This window comes from Macrobrachium nipponense, chromosome 2 (assembly GCF_015104395.2).
Source record: "Macrobrachium nipponense isolate FS-2020 chromosome 2, ASM1510439v2, whole genome shotgun sequence".
Taxonomy (NCBI): Eukaryota; Metazoa; Arthropoda; class Malacostraca; order Decapoda; family Palaemonidae; genus Macrobrachium; species Macrobrachium nipponense.
In genome coordinates, this window is record NC_087201.1 from 71,500,114 (window position 1) to 71,520,370 (window position 20,257).

At 41.0% G+C, this 20,257-nt stretch overlaps 1 protein-coding gene across 1 annotated transcript in view; it reads right to left on the reverse strand.

Moving 5' to 3' along the window:
• LOC135221209 (membrane-bound transcription factor site-2 protease-like) overlaps positions 1 to 20,257 on the reverse strand; it is a 209,759-nt gene that overhangs the window by 40,876 nt on the left and 148,626 nt on the right. The gene's annotated exons all lie outside the window — the stretch shown is intronic.

Sequence of the window (20,257 nt, forward strand, 5' to 3'; positions counted from 1 at the left end):
AAAATTTGCAAATACAGTATCAGTTTTAAAATGCTTCAAGGTTCAAGTTTGTGCCTACAATGTAGAGAAATCATTCTAAATACAACAATGCAGTACCATTCTTTTTTTTTCACACAATCCCATTAATCATAAGCCTTATTCTGTAATGCAAAAAATTCCAGTTTCACAGGATTTCATCAGTCTAGAATTGGAAGATTCCAACATTGCATGCTCCAACTCAAATACTGCTAACATCTCCATTTCACACCCACAGCTTCCCCTATGCTTAATGGTAGGTTGAGTGATGTATACAAGCATCTTCCTTCACTAAATACTTTTTCTCCCAACAATCCTTCACTTTATTACTCCATCAAATCTTTTGCCTCCCTCTTGACTTCTCATAAGAGGTTCCACCCTAGTCCTCCTCACTCCTTTTGCACTCATTCTTACCACATGCCCATATACTGTACTGTCAAACCTCGGTTTTCATACTACACGTGGCCCAGTGTGACCAGGCCCCCGTATCGAGCGCCCAAACAAGCTTTTGTGTTCCCTGTTTTTGTGCTTTTTGTGCTTTATTTTTTTTTTTTACTCTAGTGCAACTACTAAATAAGCCATCATGAGGCCAAAGAAAGTTCTAGGTGCTAGCCCTTCTGTAAATAAGGCGAGAAACACTATAGAATTTAAGAAAGAACTCAAAGCAAAGTGTTGGAGGAAGTTGCATGCCATGTCAGTGAGAAAATGGCTACAAGTATTGCTGTTAGTGAATTTAAGGCTACCAGAGGCTGGTTAAAAAAATTCAGAAAACAAATGGGCACACATAATGTGCCAACTTCAGGTATTAAGTTCATTTGCAAAGTGGAATGATATAAAAAATTTTGTGGAGAATTATCATCCCAACAAAGAAGTTGTAATCTGTCTCCATGATGACGCTGTGTTAATTTTAGGCAAATTTATAAAAAAGGGCAGAAACAAATGTCTCTGGACGGGTCCAGTAACTCTCAAGCTCATGCTAGTGCCAGTAAAAAATGAAGTGGGAAAGTAACCTCAGATAATGCCAGCAAAAAACAAAGAGAAGTAACCCCAGATAGGTCCTTGATAACTGAAGTCCTTCTGAAGGGAGATTCCCCTTCCAAACAATAATCTCTTCCCTCCTCTCCGTCTTCCATACTTAACAGGTGTTTTACGTAAGGGTACGAGTGATGCTAAAAGTTTATCTATTCACTTTAGTCATTTTCATTTATTTCTCATTGTTTTCTGTATGTAAAACTGTTTATTCTCCATAAAATGTATTCTGTTAATAATTTTGGGGGTCTAGAATGCATTAATTTTATTTACACTGTTTGTTTGTATGGTGTGTTTACATTGCATGGAACCTGTGGTTATTCAGCAACGGGACAAACAGATTAACATGATTTCCGAACCACTTCGAGAGTGAACTTCTATCACCAGAAATACTCATCTCTAACACCTTAATGGCATGCCCGAGAATCGAACTCACGGCTACCAAGGTGGCAGGTCAAGACCATATTGATCACGCCACTGAGGCACTTATTTACATTATTCCTTATGGGAATTATTGTTTTGGTTTTTGTGGGAGGTTCTGGAACGGATTATATATGAATACTGTGGTTCCACTGTATATCAATCTTGACACTCTTATCATATTACTAATCTTTGCCACCTCTAAACTTCTAATTTCTGCATTTTCCAGCCTCTTATGAAGCGAGATCCTCAAAGTCTACCTTAGTATCCTTTCTGTTTGTTCAAGCTTCTGTTCTTCCTACCTCCTAACTCCACATGTTTTTTAACCATACAACATTACTGGTCTGATTACAGTACAACAGATCTCTTATCTCATATTTTCAGTTTAACTGGTATTCCTTTGTCACACATTATCCTTGCCACCTCCCTCCATTTGCTCAAAGTTGCTTTTATCCTTCTTTCAACCTCAGCTTCATACCCTCCCTCCCTCCTGGCTTCCAGTAGCTCTTAAGTACTATTTCAAATCCTCTACCAGTAAATCTAGCCCTCTTCTGACTTGAACAAATGAACTGTCATCTCCTCCCTCCTTGCTGGGCACAATAACCTCACTTTTACCACTTGATAGGATTATAAGTTCACTTGACATAAGTGGACTTGATAGGATTATAAGTGCAATGCTATAGTAAAGAGGTGAGTGTCAGTGGCTGACCTGGTTCTGTAAGGTATTTATGGTTGAAAAGGTTCTGAAGGAATGGGCAAAGGGATTAATTGTTCTTTAATATACAGGCACAATAAATAATAAAGAAGAAATGTTTGGTAGGATTTTGGATGAAAAAATGTAACAAATGGCTGAACGACTGATACAGGTAGAAAGTGAGAGTTTAGACAAGGAAAAGTATGAGAGGATCAAGTTCTTGTTATGAGACTAATGTGTGAAGAAGTTTGCAAGACAATAAAAGCTGTATGTGGCATACACAGCTACTTAAAAAGCTTACGTTAGAAAATACAAGCACAGTGGAAGGTGTTAAGACATGTCAGTTTCTGACAAGAGATATATGAGCCTTCTTTTTCCTCTCTCTGGGATTTACTGGTAGTCCCGACAAGAGGTTTCTTTGTACTTGCAAACCATGGCTACGACCTAAGTAGGACTTGACCTCTTACACCAGAGCATTGGTACCTCTTTGCTTCATCAAACAATCTTACAATGCCTCTGGCAAGGCAGACTGTCACTCAGTTTGGGCAGAAACTTACAGAATTAAAAGGCGTGGAACCATCCTTGGCATTTTCTAACTTTTCAGTAAGACAGGTATTGACGGCTGGTGTCTGAAGCACTAGGCCAATTTTACCCCAATCTATTTGAGAAGCATCATCCATAGGAGCCTAGACATCTTGTCTCTGAGACCTATAGAGGCTGCTCAACAGGTTCTTTATTCATCCAGCTCCATAAGGGCAGAAAAATATTTTGTCTAAGGTATACTTGTAGAGTGCAAGGCTGGGGTTGAAAGGTAGAGTGACTGGCTTCTCTCCCTTCCACCTCTACAGGGCAACAGCTCAGGCTAAATTGGGCACAGATGCAAGTAGCTACTCAATCCAACCAGTCTTAAGGGGGAGCACCAATGCCTTAAGATCCTGTTATAAAGTAAGTGCTTATAGCCAACTTATGATAAAAGGGATTTGCTTTAAATCTTTAACACTTCTTCTACTAATAATAATTAAATTCTACAAAGATAAAAAGTTAGAAATTCAACTTCTAAGTTAATTTTTTTACATTTGAAAAAATTCTGACGTCACTTTTTGAAAATAATTTGCAATAAAAAAAAAAGTTTCACTCCAAAATCAGTTTCGCTCTACACAAGATATATAGTTATACATACTACACTGTAAAAGTTTCATTGAATTTGGTCCAGTCTTCTTGGAGTTATACAAATGTATTTTTTCTTGGAAAAAACTAAGTTTTGAGAAAATGGCAAAAAGAAAAAATTATGCTTATTTTACAATAACTATCTAAGTATTACAGTTAAAAGGCTGATTTGTGCACTGGAACTATTTTGTAAAAAATATGCCATAAAATTTACAGTATAATCCAATGAATAGAAATGTGTTCTCTCTTAATTTATAAATGCATTACCTAATATTTTCATTTATGGGAAGTGCCAACATCACAAGGCCACATTCTATAAAGTACAGTGGTACCTCATTTGACGAATGTTTCTTAAATTGAACTTTCCATTTTTCTAACAAAATCTCTGAGAAACTTTTGTATTGTTTGTCGAACAAGTGCTCGTACTTCAAACTGACTGATTATCTTGTTTACACTTGTATTCAACGGCCTACTAGTTCTTACAAGTTAAAAAGTATTAAAATTTTTTTTCATTTACAATATATAGTTTAACCATATTGAGCCACTGTTCGGTGTGCCAAGTGAGATGGTCTAGTTGAACAATATTAACAAAATAGCAAATGAAAGAACAAAGCTTTTCACATTAAAATTTAGCATAAACAACTAACAAAATCATTCATCATTGCAGTGATAACAGCTAACTTGAGGTAGAGGGAGGGGGCATTTATATTTTTGAGGAATAATGAATGATTTTAAGTTATTGTGTGTTGTGGCATTGTTGAGGAGAGATGAGACAGTAAAATCTTTACTATAATATGTATGTAAAAGCAGTACCAATTCACACAAAAAAATGTTATTTCACAATAAATTTAACATAATGATAAAACATGACAACAATCAAATACAATACAGTAAAAAAAAAGCTTGCTCGAGTCAGAGAGAGAGAGAGAGAGAGAGAGAGAGAGAGAGAGAGAGAGAGAGAGAGAGAGAGAGAGAGAGAGAGAGAGAGAGAGATTATTTATTTAATAAATTTATTGCGCCCAAAGACGTCAAACAAAGTTACATATTAGCAGTTACATACAGTACATCAGAAATCAACAGAAAAAAAAAATTACAGCATTGAATCATTGGCATATCAGTTACAAAATAACATATATGAGATCGTATTCTATTATCACAACAAATGCAACAGACAGTTTAGCAGCCACCAAAGTGAGGATGACGAGTCAAAACTACGTCTAGGTGGTCATCTTTGAGTAAATATTGGCAGGTTTGAAGTAAATTTTGTCCTTGAGGTAACAGATTTCTGACAGTGGGGCAATGAAGGCAGTAGTGTTCAAGGTTATTGGCATTAGCAAGGTTACACAGTTTACATGAGGTGTAGTGTGGTATATCTAGTGTCTGTCCAACCTGCCACACAGGACGATATCCCAACCTTATCCTGGCACTTACGACATTATGCCTACGCACCATGAGTCCACGTCGCCGGTACTTGTGACGGCTCTGTAGAAAGTTATCATGATGTTGTATGGAAACACTAGTGCCCCTCTCTGCATCCCTACGCTGTACTGTACAGGCAAAAGCGGCTGAATATAGTCTATGTTTAAGGCAGCGAAGTGAGGGCTCAACATTTCTGTCATCAAGGTCCAGCGTGCAGGCAGCTTTAGCAAGACTGTCCACCATGTCATTCCCAGCAAGCCCAATATGGGAGGGCATCCACATGAAGGACAAGACAAGCGAGGCATTGTAAGCAGCAACGAGTTGACACAATATGTCTCGCACAACACGGCCACAGCTGGGCCTAGAAGATGTCAGTGCCTGGAGTGCAGATTTGGAGTCACAGATCACCAATCCATTCACATTTCTTCTAACAAGTAGGGTTACTGCATCCCATATACCTTGAAGTTTGCAATAAGTGGAACTGGATGAGTTTGGCAACCTGCGACCATGCCACCCACCCTCAGGAGATTTTAAAGTGGGGGAGAACATAGCACATGCTGCACTTCCATCTGCCTGTACTGAGCCGTCAACGTAGATGTGGTGTCCTGCAGGAACTAAACTTGACACTTTGGATATTGTTTCCAAAACCAGCTGCTTCTGTAGACTGGTATGGGCATCTTTAGAGGTTGGTGTGAAAGTGACAGCAGGAATAGGAACCCGCCATGGTGGCAAATCTTGGATGACTGCTTGCTCAGGTACACCGATATCAAGGTGTCGAAGATTTTCACATACTGCCCTAACTAGGTTATGGCCCCCTGGCCGGAGTTGAGGTCTTGGTGCATCTTCGTCAAGTGATGCTCTGAGGACAGCAGAGAAGTTTGGAGTAAATTGTGGAGAGTGTAGACATTTAACAGAAAACAAAGTTACATTGGCATAAATTCTCTCTATTAATGGAGGTAACATGAGTTCGGTCTGCATGTTGACTATCCACGTGGAAGGAGGGCATCCTAGGATAAACCTCATTACTCTATTTTGGAACAGTTCTAGAGGTTGTAACGCCTGTCTGGGTAATTGAATTAGAGCAGGAGATAAATAGTCAACAACTGACCTTAGGAAGAGGATATAGAGGGTTTTAGCCACGGGGATAGATATACCTGTGGCCCTGGTGGCAAGCCACTTGATGGGAGTAAAGCGAGGCTCCAGTCTATCAAGAAGGTTTTTCACCATGGGGTGGATTCATTGTCGTGCAGGTATAGCAGGGGTGATCCTGACTGGTGCACCTAGATATGTATACTGTGTGCAGTGAGGTATAATATTCCCACCCATAATGAACTCTGGCAGGTCTCGGAGATTCCGGGCAGAGAAGATTCTGCTTTTTTCTGGGGAGAGTATGAGGCCACAGGAGGTACAGGACCTGTAGAAGTCTTGAAGGTCTTGAGGGGTAGTGGAGTGGATGCAGACATCATCAGCATAGCAGGTTACAGTGGTTCCAGGGATAGCAGGGAGGAGAGACAGTACACGGTGCATAAGAATATTAAAAAGAAATGGGCTCAATACACCGCCCTGAGGTGTGCCAAGCTCAAAATTTCCATAAGAGCTACATGTACCTTTAAAAAAAAACACGTGATTTTCTGTTACTGAGATAACCGTTTATCCACTTCAGAAGGTTTCCTCTGACACCAAATTCGACAAGCTGATCAAGAATGATATCCCTGTTGGCTATATCAAAAGCACTTTTGAGGTCAAGGAAGGCAACTACACTGTTGGAGGACAATCGGGAGTAGAGTTCAGCTAAACAGTGATGAGTACTCCTCTGTGGAAGAAAGCCATACAAATGGGGAGAAAGTTTTTCTTGTAACCGGTACATTAGCCTGGTTAGTAATATACGCTCAAACACTTTACTAAAACATGAGGTGAGGGAGATAGGCCGATATTTATCAGTTCCAGGCTTTGGGATAGGAATAATTGTGCTAATGGTCCAGCCAGCAGGTACATATCCATGTTGGTAGCAAAGATTATACAATTGTAGAAGAGGATTTCCAGGAACCTTCTGGAGGAGACGAAGCACTTGATAAGTAAGGCCATCATCTCCAGGAGCAGAATTTTTTTTTCCCATAACAGCACATCGCAGCTCATCCTCGGTGATCAGCTCTTTGTCCTCCTTGTCTGATTCCAACAATGCAGCCATCAGATGAAGGTTGCATAAATTGCTCTGGGAAGAAAGTGCTTCTTGAATTTGAACAGGGAGATTACTGGACTGTGACTGGGTTGACCAAGTAGTGATGAGATCCTGGGCACATGCTTGTGGACTGTGATGAAGTGCACATGTGGTTTTTTTCTTGACAGTCCTTTTGATGAGATGCCACATGGTCCCAACGCTAGTCTAGTGGTTAATTAGGTCAGTGTATTTATACCATGACTCAGTGTAGACACACTTCTGGAGAGCAACTAAATCATCCCTCGCCTGCTGATATTGAAGTAGATGATTAGGTGTCGGTTGTGTCTGAAAGGCAAGGCCAGCATCAGCCGCAACTCTCTCTGCTTGCATAATGCGTTGATCTAAGGTCCAGGCATGGGCAACAAGATGACTTTTAATGTGAGGTCTGACAATATATAGTTGAAAGAAGTCATGGGTAGCTTTTACCAAAGAATTATACAGGTGTTCTGGAGTGTTTATCAAAGGTAGGTAGGACAGAGGAGATGTATGAAACATATGTTGGGCAGTACTTGGGTGGAATGGTGATGCGGGTACGATGATAGGGGTCACTTGGATGAGTCTGTATTGTGTACTGTAGGCATAAGGCAACATGGTCAGAAAAGAGCGAGGGAACAGAATGACAGGAGACATGTGATGCCACGAGCCCAGATGTAAGGATATGATCAAGAGTGCCCCCCCGGATGTGTGTGGCACCACCTGTATCCCAACGGGTTAAATGGTAACGATGGATGTAGTTGAGCAGAGGAACTCCACTGCGGTTGGGAATCGGAGAGACATCACCAAGAAGAGAGAGAGAGAGAGAGAGAGAGAGAGAGAGAGAGAGAGAGAGAGAGAGTAGAGACGAGAGAGAGAGAGAGAGAGAGAGAGAGAGAGAGAGAGAGAGGGGCTTTGCTTCCCACTGACTTATCAGCTAGACTGGGATGATTATTCGCCCATTTCTTTCACCTACACTCGATCTGCCCAAATCACTTTTATTTTTGTAACGGTAAAATACCTATCTAGTGACAACTGCCTTTTACAAATTTTTACTGCTTTAAAAAAACCCAGCTCTGAAATAAACAAACTGGCACCACTTTCAAGCTTCTGCATACCTTCAATTATTTGTTTAAATGGCTTTCTTGTGAAAAGTTATTTCATCTCTCTTCCTTTTCTTGCATTCTTGACTTATTACTTTTTGTTTGCAAAATCCTTGTTTGTTTTAAAAGTCTGCCATTTGCTAACAGTAAGTTGATGTATTGTGGCATAATTATTCTCTTTTGTGCACTTAAGAGCCAAGTGTAAACACGCTGATTACTCATCTCGCTCTCTCTGATACACACCTTATCGATTCCTTTGATTATCCTTGTAACTAATGTGTGAATAAAATTGATTTTGTTATCAATCTTTGCCTACCGCAACCAATTCGGTTTCCTCAAAGGGTTCCCGTCTCTCCTCCCTCCATCCCTCAGCCGGCTGGGCGCCATTTTCACCAAATAGCTCGTAAATCGTACACAGAAAAAATAACATTCTGAAAATTTTACTGCATATAATGCACTGTTTCATTTCTTTACACTCTTAATATAACTTTTCTGGGCTCAGTTCGTGTCGCTGCGCGAAATAATCCTTTAATCCATTATTTCTAAGGTAAATGATCTAACAAATACCAGAGAATAAACAAAATAAAGAAAAAGGTCAGTATAACTGACTCGCTCACCCTCAAGGAGGGCGTCGGTATGAACACTAGGGCGAGTGAGACCACTACCACGAACCTCTTGCCAATAGAAATCTCCCACAACAAAACCCCACAAGAGGAGAGCCGACCCACAGAACGGGGCAGCAACTACTACTACTCCAACCCACGCTAGGGACTGCCGCACCTCTGGTGGCCATCGTTTAAGTTAGACGGCCCGTGAGACGTTGATTTTTTTATCTCTCTGTGTTTTTTCGTGCCTTTTTCGAGGATTTTCGGATATTATGGAGCGTTCAGCCATCGCATCAGCTAAGTTAAGTATTCCGAAAGGTTCCTACTTAGTTTTTTCCTACCTTGAGTCAGTATTTGCCGTTTTTTAGGTATAAATGCGGATTCTTGGTCGGAAGCATGGCGGCATTGCTCTGCCCCGTGGCGGGTTCGTTCTTGGTCTTCCATACCTAGAACCTTCCCTTTATTTTATACGTCTCTAGACCTGTTTATGAATATTATGTTAGGGGATCCAGCCTGCATTGGTTTTATGTCATGCATGCATGTCTTTCTTTACCTTGCTTAGGCATTATCTCTTCTATCCAGACCCTAGCCATAGCTCTTAGTATCGGCCCAGGCTAGCTTTGAGTGGTAGACTTTCTCTCGGGTTAGTCGTCCACTCCTGGATTTTTTCTCCTACTATTTTTATTTCCCCTACTTTGGTGTTATTTTAATTATTTTAATTATTTTATTTGATTTTGGTTAGCCTAGGGCGTCTGGTACGTTATCTTAGCCTAGGTTTATTATATCATGGTCCCCATTAGTTTTGTTGCTTCCTTTTTATCAGTTTTATTGCATCTACGGTTGCATCTCGCTGATCAGTTTGGTTGCATTATCCTAGGCTATAGATTTCGTTGTTTTATCGTGTTATCGTTTCGTGGTCACCCTGTGATCGCGATACAGCCAGACGCCCGTCCCAGTCACCCTGCCCTCCTCCCGCTCTCCCATAGAGCTGGGGGGAGGGAGGTCTGTCCTTGCTCGCTCCATCCGGGCCTGTCTCCCTCTCTCCCTACGCGGAGGGAGTAGGGGAGGCTGGACAGGCGTGGGACTGGGTATGACCTTGTCTCTCTGCTTCACGGTGCTCCATTGTGACGAAGTAGGGGGGTTGGCCTCCCCCCTCCTTTGTTGCTCCGTTGCCCCGCTGTAGGCTCGAGTTCTGTTTCGCCCTCTCGCCCCTCCCCGGGTTGTCGGTGCTCTATTTTTCTTACCGGAGCTCCGTCGATTACGAGGGAGGGAGCTGGTATCCCGCTTGCGGGCGGCCCTCAGGCGTGCAGTTGGTCTCATTTGTCTAACCACCCCGTCTCTTCGGCACACTGGGGAGACGGATACCACCGCGATTCGAAATCGTTTCCGGAATTTAGTGCTATTTTATGCTTAAGTCTATCATAAGTTTATTTTAAGCTAGCTTAAGCTGGGTCCCTCCCTTGCCCATGTTTTATACGCCGGCTCACAACGGAGCTATAGCCTATTCAGGCGATAGGGGAGGGGTTATGCCCAAAAATTTTTCACTCTCCGGCATGCATCGGAGTTCTAAATTAGCCCTGTAAGTGATGTCTTTTATGGTACTCATGTATCCTTCCACTTACAGACCACCAACTGTGAGCATCCAGGATGCAACGCCATGCTCCAGGACCCCTGCGGACACGAAGTCTGTAGGTCCCACGCTCCGTGCGCGGACTTGCACTTTCCGCATGGGAATCTGCAGGTCTGGTATCATGAGACCTGTACGATCTGTTATGATCTTGTGGGTCAGTTCTTGGACGGGGTAAGTATTTCCAGCTGTATATATAGACTGTAAATACTGTACTATATCTTAAGTTTAATTTTAATGATTTCTTTTAAGCTTAAGTTCCTTATATGTTGTGAAATACATCCCCAAATATTGTAGGTTTAAGCTTGGTTTTAGTTTAAGGTTGATCTTCAACTTTAAACTTAAACTAATAGATGCCCTCTCTTGCAGGCTGCTGTTGTTAGAGAGACCGCCCTTGCAACCCTGAGGGCTTGGGTCGGCGGCTTCGGCAAAAACGCCGCCAAGGGACAGCCCTACATTCTTGAGAAGAGGATGGCTGTCCTGCTGTTCCCCGGCGGCAAGTCGACAGGGTACGTCGACCCGGCGGAAGCAGCCCCGACCATGACAGCAATCCAGCAGCAGGTCGCTGCATCCATGAAGGAACCAGGCCAGGATATCTCTGCGGAAGTCGCGACGTTAGACCTAAATGTAGAACCAATGGTAGGTGTTGACGACCTGTTGGTCGAGGTAGGTACGTTGGACGCCCAAGGGCTTCCCTTGGGCGCCACTGGATCTTCTTCTCCCGCTACTTCTCCAGCTTCCTTCCAAGGCTTTACAGGAGCTGAGCTCCAATACTCTACTCCTAGTGCTTCGGTTAAACCCAAAGTCAAGGGCCAAAGGGTACAAAAAACCCTTACGAAGACGTCGTCGTCGTCCAAAAAGACTTCGTCGGCGTCATCGTCTCGTAAGTCTTCGGCTACAAATCCCGGAGCAGAGAAAGCTAAAGCTTCGGCTTCTAGCTCTAGGTCCTCAAAGAGCAGGTCCTCCAAGGAGAGGCCCCGTACTCCGGCGGAGCCAGCGGTCTCTCCTCTCCCTTTGGTACCTCTGCCGAGTTATCCTTCCACCTCCACATCGGCTCCGGCTCTGGATCCCAACGCTGGGTTGATGCAGCACATGGGGGACTTGGTAGGCTCTTTGAGGAATAGTATGGAGCAGATGTTCTCCCGGTTATCCGAAAGGATCACAACCCAGGACAACATAATAGCCGGGCTCAATCAGGCCCCTCTGGCTACTCCTCCGGCATTCGGTGCTGGCCTGGTACAGCTTCCTCCTCATGATTCTCTGCCTCCGTTCTCAATGAACAACCCCTGGAGAGTGGCTTCATACGCCCCTTTCCAGGACGGACTTATCTCCATCCCGGAGTGCGGCACTCGAAGGATTGAGGACTTCGAGTTCTATCCGGAGAACCTCCAATCGCCATTCATTGGCTACGCCAGGCTAACGGAGGCAGCCATGACTAGGGAGGATAAGGTCCCGAGGGAGACAGTACTTTACTCCCGGGACCAGGCTCAAAGGGAGTGGCTCAGGTGTTTGGAAGAAATGGACTGCACAAACACTAGAATTCAAGCCTTTAAGAGTCCCTTCACCATCTTTACGATGGATGAAGAAACCCCTCTCCCCTTCTTTCGTCAGAGAGGATCAGGAAGGTCACTCAACAGGGGAAAACACTTCCGTGGGGGCCACGAGGTCACTCGACCCAGCAGCAGTGAGATCTCCAAGGTAGGAGGGAGGCTGTTTCTCTTCCGGCATCGGTGGGGATTCAGCAAATGGGCACAAAGCATTGTGTCGAAGGGCCTGGGTTGGAGTTGGATTGGAGATCCTCCTCCACCCAGACCATTCCTTCAACTTCCATCAAAAGAACTGACGGAGTATGCGGAGGAGCTCCTCCAGAAAGGAGCAATAGCGAGAGTCAACAGATTAAAATTTCAGGGTCGCTTGTTCAGCGTACCAAAGAAAGGCTCACTAAAAAGAAGGGTAATCTTAGACTTGTCCCGCTTAAACTTGGCCATTCGCTGCGACAAGTTCAAAATGCTGACTATCTCGCAGGTGCGGACCTTACTTCCCCGTGGGGCCGTCACCACCTCTATCGATCTTACAGACGCATACTATCATATCCCTATTGCAAGACACTTTCGCCCTTACCTGGGCTTCAAGCTGGGAGATCAATCATTCTCCTTCAAGGTAGTTCCCTTCGGTCTGAATGTAGCACCCAGGGTATTCACGAAGTTGGCGGAAGTAGTCGTCCAACAACTGAGGTCTCAAGGGATAATGGTAGTAGCGTATCTCGACGATTGGTTGATTTGGGCTCCAACAGTCGAGGAATGTCGCAAAGCCACAATGAAAGTCATTCAATTCCTGGAGTATCTGGGGTTCCAGATAAACAGAGCAAAGTCAAGACTCACTCCGGAGTCCAACTTTCAATGGCTGGGCATTCAATGGAATCTATCCTCCCATACTCTGTCGATTCCATCAGCCAAGAGGAAAGAAATAGCGAAGTCAGTGAAACAATTTCTAAAGTACAAATATGCTTCAAGGAGAAACCAGGAAAGAATCCTGGGTTCCCTCCAATTTGCCTCAGTGACAAACATCTTGATGAAAGCCAAACTGAAAGACTTAACCAGGATCTGGCGCTCACGAGCAAATGTCAGATCCAGGGACAAGTTATCATCAATTCCACAGATTTTACGGAATCGTCTGCGCCCTTGGACAAAGTTAAAGAACCTGTCCATATCAGTACCCCTTCAGTTTCCTCCTCCGGGAATTACTATCCACACAGACGCTTCACTAAGCGGCTGGGGAGGATATTCTCAGTTCAAGAAAGTTCAGGGAACATGGTCACCTCAGTTCCGCCAGCTTCACATAAACGTATTGGAAGCAATGGCAGTGTTCCTGACTCTGAAGAGGTTACATCCGCCAAAGAACTCTCACATAAAGTTAGTTCTGGACAGCGCAGTGGTAGTCCATTGTATAAACAGGGGAGGCTCCAAGTCAAGACACCTGAATCATGTCATGGTAGCCATCTTTTCCCTGGCGGACAAGTTCAGTTGGCACCTCTCCTCCACCCATATAGCTGGAGTGAGAAACGTCATAGCAGATGCTCTATCCCGTTCAGTTCCTCTGGAGTCGGAATGGTCACTGGACAACAGTTCGTTCCAATGGATTCTCCGGAGGGTACCAGGCCTGCAAGTAGATCTGTTTGCATCTCAAACGAACCACAAACTTCCCTGTTATGTGGCTCCCAACCTGGACCCTCTGACCTATGCCACGGACGCCCTGTCCATAGATTGGAACAACTGGGAGAAGATTTATGTCTTTCCTCCGGTGAATCTTCTCCTGAAAGTACTGAACAAACTCAGGACGTTCAAGGGTCAAGTAGCTCTAGTAGCTCCAGACTGGCCGAAGAGCAACTGGTACCCTTTGATTCTGGAATTGGGTCTTCGTCCTCTTCGAATTCCCAATCCCAGGCTCTCCCAGTCAGTACAAATGAAGACTGTGTTCGCTTCCTCAGGAATTCTCAAAACCCTAACTTTATGGACTTCATGAAGTTTGCGGCCAAGAGAGATGCAAATATCGATCCACGAAATATTCTTTTCCTGGAATCAGATAAAAGAGATTCAACTTTAAGGCAGTATGATGCTGCAGTTAAAAAGTTGGCATCCTTCCTGAGAGAAGCAGACATTAAAATCATGACAATCAATTCAGCTATATCCTTTTTCAGATCCTTATTTGAAAAAGGTTTAGCAGCTAGTACCATTACGACAAACAAGTCAGCCTTGGGTTTTAACACAGACTTAACAGATTCTTACTTTTCGTCTATTCCCAAGGCTTGTGCTAGACTTAGACCTTCAGTAAGGCCTACGTCAGTGTCATGGTTTTTAAATGATGTTCTAAAGCTGGCTTCAGATACAAATAACACGACATGTTCATTTATAATGCTCTTAAGAAAAACATTATTTTTATTAAGCTTGGCTTCAGGAGCTAGAATTTCAGAACTGTCGGCGTTATCCAGAGATGCGAATCATGTAGAATTTCTTCCCTCAGGAGAAGTTCTGCTTTCTCCGGATCGCAGCTTTTTAGCAAAAAATGAGGATCCTTTGTTGAGGTGGGAACCTTGGAAGGTTATACCCCTTCCTCAAGATCTTTCTCTTTGTCCAGTAACGACCTTACGAGCCTTTCTGTCCAGGACATCCTCATCCTCTTCGGGTCCTCTCTTTAGAAGAGAAAAAGGTGGTACTTTATCAATTAAAGGTATAAGGCAACAGATCCTATACTTTATTAAACAAGCTAACCCTGAATCCTTCCCCAAGGTTCATGATGTCAGGGCAGTAGCCACCTCAATTAACTACTTTCAACACATGAATTTTGATGACTTGAAAAAGTATACTGGATGGAAATCGCCGACAGTATTTAAGCGTCACTACTTAAAGTCTTTGGAATCTTTGAAGTTTTCAGCAGTTGCGGCGGGTAACATAGTTTCCCCCGACTCTGCTTAGTAGTTGAGTTGAAGATCCAGATCTCCTTTCTACCTATCTCAGCCAACAGTTTGTCTATACCTACCTTGTTCATCTACGTCTACCCTTGAGTCTTAGCTGCTCTTGTGATGGTTTAGTGGGTGTCCCTTATTTTTTTGCTAGGGTCACCCACAATTGATTGTATATACTGATCTTTGTGATGTGGTCCCCTTATTTTTATGCTAGGGTGCCACATCTCCATTTACAATGGTTATTGATTTGTTTATTAAGATCTATGACCTTGTTTAATATGTTTTTACTTTAAGTTTGTTCATATATATACTTTACTACATTATTGATACTGCTTATTTGTAATTGCTTTAAGTATTTTTGCCTATGATTATCATACACATATTTTAAGTTCAACATATATCCCATGTAAGCCCTTGTATATATGTTAACTTCAAGTTAATTTTAAGTATTGTTCTTTTTCACGCTCTATGAACAATTGTGTGTGTATATATATTTTTCTTGCAATTATAGTATTTAATTGAAATTTTAAGTTTTATTGAGACCTTTATTTTCAATCTTGTGCTAATTCTCTGGTACAATTTCGCGCAGCGACACGAACTGAGCCCAGAAAAAGGATTTCTGGGCGATTGGTTCGTGTCGCCCAGCGAAATCCCACCTCTTCCCAACCCTTCGCTCAAGATTGACTGCTAACTTAAGGATGGCCACCAGAGGCGCGGCAGTCCCTAGCGTGGGTTGGAGTAGTAGTAGTTGCTGCCCCGTTCTGTGGGTCGGCTCTCCTCTTGTGGGGTTTTGTTGTGGGAGATTTTTATTGGCAAGAGGTTCGTGGTAGTGGTCTCACTCGCCCTAGTGTTCATACCGACGCCCTCCTTGAGGATGAGCAAGTCAGTTATACTGACCTTTTTCTTTATTTTGTTTATTCTCTGGTATTTGTTAGATCATTTACCTTAGAAATAATGGATTAAAGGATTATTTCGCTGGGCGACACGAACCAATCGCCCAGAAATAGATTTTTCCTACGTCAAAATCCTTTTTGAGCACATTAACCCTCTTACGCCGGAGCGGTAAATAAAAAATTGTCTCCTGTATGCCGGAGGGGTTTCGGAGTGAGTGCGGAAGCGGAAAAAATTTTTTTTTCAAAAAATCACAGCGCGCTAGTTTTCAAGATTAAGAGTTCATTTTTGGCTCCTTTTTTTGTCATTGCCTGAAGTTTAGTATGGCAACCATCAGAAATGAAAAAAATTCATCCATTATCATATTATAAATAATGCGATATATGATAGCACAAAAACGAAATTTCATATATAATTGTATTCAAATCGCGCTGTGCGCAAAACGGTTAAAGGTAACAAGTTACTTTTTTTCGTTGTAATGTACACTAAATTGCGATCCTTTTGGTATATAACACATCGTAAAACGATAAAAGCAACACAGAGAAAATATTATCACAAAATAATGCATGAATTTGTAACGCGCGACGTAAACCAAACAAATATTTTTTTGTTTTTCAAAAATTCCACCAATAAATCTAAATATTTGTCCCTAGAAGACCTTCCAATTTCTTTCACAAAATGAAGAAAAATGATGAATATTACTATACTGTAAGAGTATTAGCTTACAATTGCAGTTTTTGACCATATCTGAAGAGTTAAAGTTGACCAAATGTCGAATTTTTTTATATATATATTTTTTATATGCAATTATTTCGGAAATAAGAAAAGCTACAACCTTCAAATATTTTTCGTTTTATTCTACATAAAATTGCGCACATTTTCATATATAAATCTCTATGAAATGCCTAATATGAAACGGAGCAAATATTCCGAGAATGGGACGAACACATTTCGGAGATTTGTGGCGGAGAATCCGCGAGCGGAGGGAAGGAAAGATTTTTTTTTAATTCACCATAAATCTAAATATTTTGCTAGAGACTTCGAACTTGTTTCAAGATGAAGATAAATGACTAAATATTACTAGACTGTAAGAGTTTTAGCTTACAATTGCGTTTTTCGACCATTTCGGTAGAGTCAAAGTTGACCGAACGTGGTTTTTTTTCTATTTATCATGATTTATATGCAAATATTTCAAAAATGAGAAAAGCTACAACCTTCAATTACTTTTTGTTGTATTCTACATGAAATTGCGCACATTTTCATATATAAAACTTTATGTAACGGCTAATTTAAAATGGTGCAAACATTACCACAATCGCACGTATGATTTTTTCGGAAGAGTTACCGTGCGGACGTAAAGAAAATGTTATTTTTTTCATAAATTCACCATAAATCGAAATATTGGGCTAGAGACTTCCAATTTGTTGCAAAAGGAAGGTAAATGCTTGAATATTACTAGAATATAAGCGTTTTAGCTTACAATTGCGTTTTTCGACCATTTCGGTAGAGTCAAATTTGACCGAAGGTTGAAATTTTGGCAATTATCGTTATTTATATGAAAATATCTCAAAACTGATAAAAACTACAACCATGGGTTGTTTTTAGTTGTATTGTGCATGAAATTGTGCACATTTCCATATAAACCTTTATATAACGGCTAATTTTAAAATGGTGCAAACATTACCACAATCGCATGTATGATTTTTTTCGGAAAAGTTACCGCGTGGACGTAAGGAAAAAGTTTTTTCATAAATTCACCATAAATCGAAATATTGTGCTAGAGACTTCCAATTAGTTGCAAAATTAAGGTAAATGATTGAATATTACTAAAATATAAGAGTTTTAGCTTACAATAGCGTTTTTCGACCATTTCGGTAGAGTCAAAGTTGACCGAAGGTTGAAAGTTTGGCAATTATCGTTATTTATATGAAAATATCTCAAAACTGATAAAAGCTACAATCATGAGTATTTTATTGTTGTATTCTACATAAAAATGCACACATTTTCATATATACGTAATACTTCATATAACGGCTAATTTACAATGGTACAAAAATTTTGTCAAAGTGACGAAATAATTTCCGAGATGTGTCACAGATACTTTTTAGTGCGGCAAGAAAGAAATTCGCGCTTGCGCGCCTGCATAACGATTGTAAACCAAAACAACAACCTTGATCTGTGAACTCCCAGCATCCCCAAGGCGCGTGATTCAAAAGTTTTAGGCTGGTAGGCCTATAGTATTTTTCCGCGAATTTAAAAAAAACTTTTGTAAGTCGACGTAAAATACGTCCAGTCGGCACACGGGAGACAAAAAATGTCGACGTAAAATACGTCCAGTTGGCGTAAGAGGGTTAATAATAGAATAAATGTGAAAAGGGGGACTTTTTGGGTTGGCTGGAATGAACTATCCTGACTGCCTTTATTTCTCATGGGGGATATTTGTTTCATACTTCGAACCTTCTGGAACAGATTAAGTTCGAAGTCTAAGGTACTACTGTGATGAATTTATACCCAATTACTGAAGGTTATTTCCTTATAACTTTTACCACTGATTCTACAAATAATACTGAATAATACTGAATTATTTCAGTCTTCTTTGAGGTTGAAGCATTTAGTTTGAGAGAGAGAGAGAGAGAGAGGAGAGAGAGAGAGAGAGAGAGAGAGAGAGAGAGAGAGAGAGAGAGAGAGAGAACTTTCTCAGGAAACAGCAAAAGAGCAATTATCTGGACTGAAAAACAAGAAAATACAAAATATTTAGTCTCTGGAGATTCAGTTATCCGTACAATCCATTTTTTCTCTTAATGAAATTTATGATAGGCAGTCCCCAGTTATTGGTGATCCAGTTATCAGCACCGATACACACCTAACAGAGGCACCATTAACCGGTTATCAGCACCAAAATGACTGATTTTTGCTTATCATCAAACCGTCAGATCAGAACCCCACAATAACTGGGGACTGCCTGTACAGTGGACCCCCAATATTCGTGTTCTCCGGATTTGTGGACTCACATATTCGTGGATTTCTCTCGAGAACGTTTCCCAGCATTATTCGTGGAAAATTCGCACATTCGCGGTATTTTTCTATGAGAAATATCTACAAATTCCGTTTTTATTTATCAATTTCATCATAAAATGCATTTTTTGTGATAAAACTATTAAAAAAACAAGTATGAACATTTTTAGTGGGTTTTTCTTGAGTTTTAAGTAACAAAATAGGCTGTTTTCAGCATATTTATAGGGGTTCCAACTATTCATGGGTTCTAACTATTCACGGGGGGATCTGGTACGCATCCCCCGCAAATAAAGGGGGACCACTGTATAATCAAATGAATAGAACTGTACTCTCTTAATTTATGTATTATCTAAAATTTGAATTTATGGAGAGCGCTGACGTCGTAAGGCCTCATTCTAAAAAAAAAGTAAATGACTATGATTGAAGGTTATTTCCTTGTAACTTTTACCACTGATTCTACGAATAACACTACTGAATAAACACAATTCTTATTTCAGTCTTCTTTGAGATCAAAACATTTAGTTTTGAAAAAATAAAAAATAAAAAACTCAGGAAACAGCAAAGGGAAATAATTTTGGACTTAAAAAACGAGACACAATCAAGATTTTTTTTTTCTTGAGTCAGTCATCCCTATATCATTATCAGAAGTTTTCTCTATGACATTAACGCTAGAAAAAATGGATACATATTTTAATGGGGAAACAATTATTTTTCAATACAATTTTTTCACATTCTTTTTCCATATACTTTCTTTTTTTACAATTTGTCTTTCACAGTACCATAAAAACAATAAACAAAGTTGTCCACATACCAATCCAAACATTCTCTTCAACCAATAACGTTTCTAGATATGCTTATTTATCAAAAAACTGTCTCAATCAGTATTATCAAACTGATCCACTATAGAATCATTCATATACTTTGACTTTTTTATGACTTTGTTGTTCACAATGCTGTAAAACCGATGAACAAAGTTGTCCATGAACCAATATAAACATTATTTTATACCAATAACATTTCTAGATGTGTTCATTTATGCATAAAACTTTCAAAAACTGTCAATAATTCACTTGGACCTGTCCTGAATTATTCATAGAGAGGTTTTTTTACAATTCTTTTTATGATTTGTGGTTCAGAGTATCAATTAAACAATATTAAGAAATGTTTTTTTAGCATTATCGCTTCAGGATATGTTTATTTAGACATAAAACTCTTAATAACTAAATTTCAATAATTCCCTGAAATTTGGCAGTTGGCAAGCCCCTCAAAGCTTTGGTGGATAAAATGTCACTCTGCTCTCCCTTATAACAAGGTGAAGAGGGTGGTAGAGCTATAATCGAGCTCATTCTTTGTATTGGCCAGTCTGCTACCTTTTGCCTTGTGTCACCCCAAGGGGTTACAACTGGCTCTCTGAGAATTTCCTTACTGCTTTGGTATCCCTGATAGACCAGGTAGTAGGTTACAAGTCATTGCTCCCAATGCTCATGGTGCGCTGACTGGGAACATGATACGTCTGGGAGTAAATACACAGAAAGCCACTCAACTCTGTCCTTGATCCCAAAGAAAGTGCTAGGTGACTGCAAGGGGTGAGGGTATTCCCTACTGACACCACTTAACCA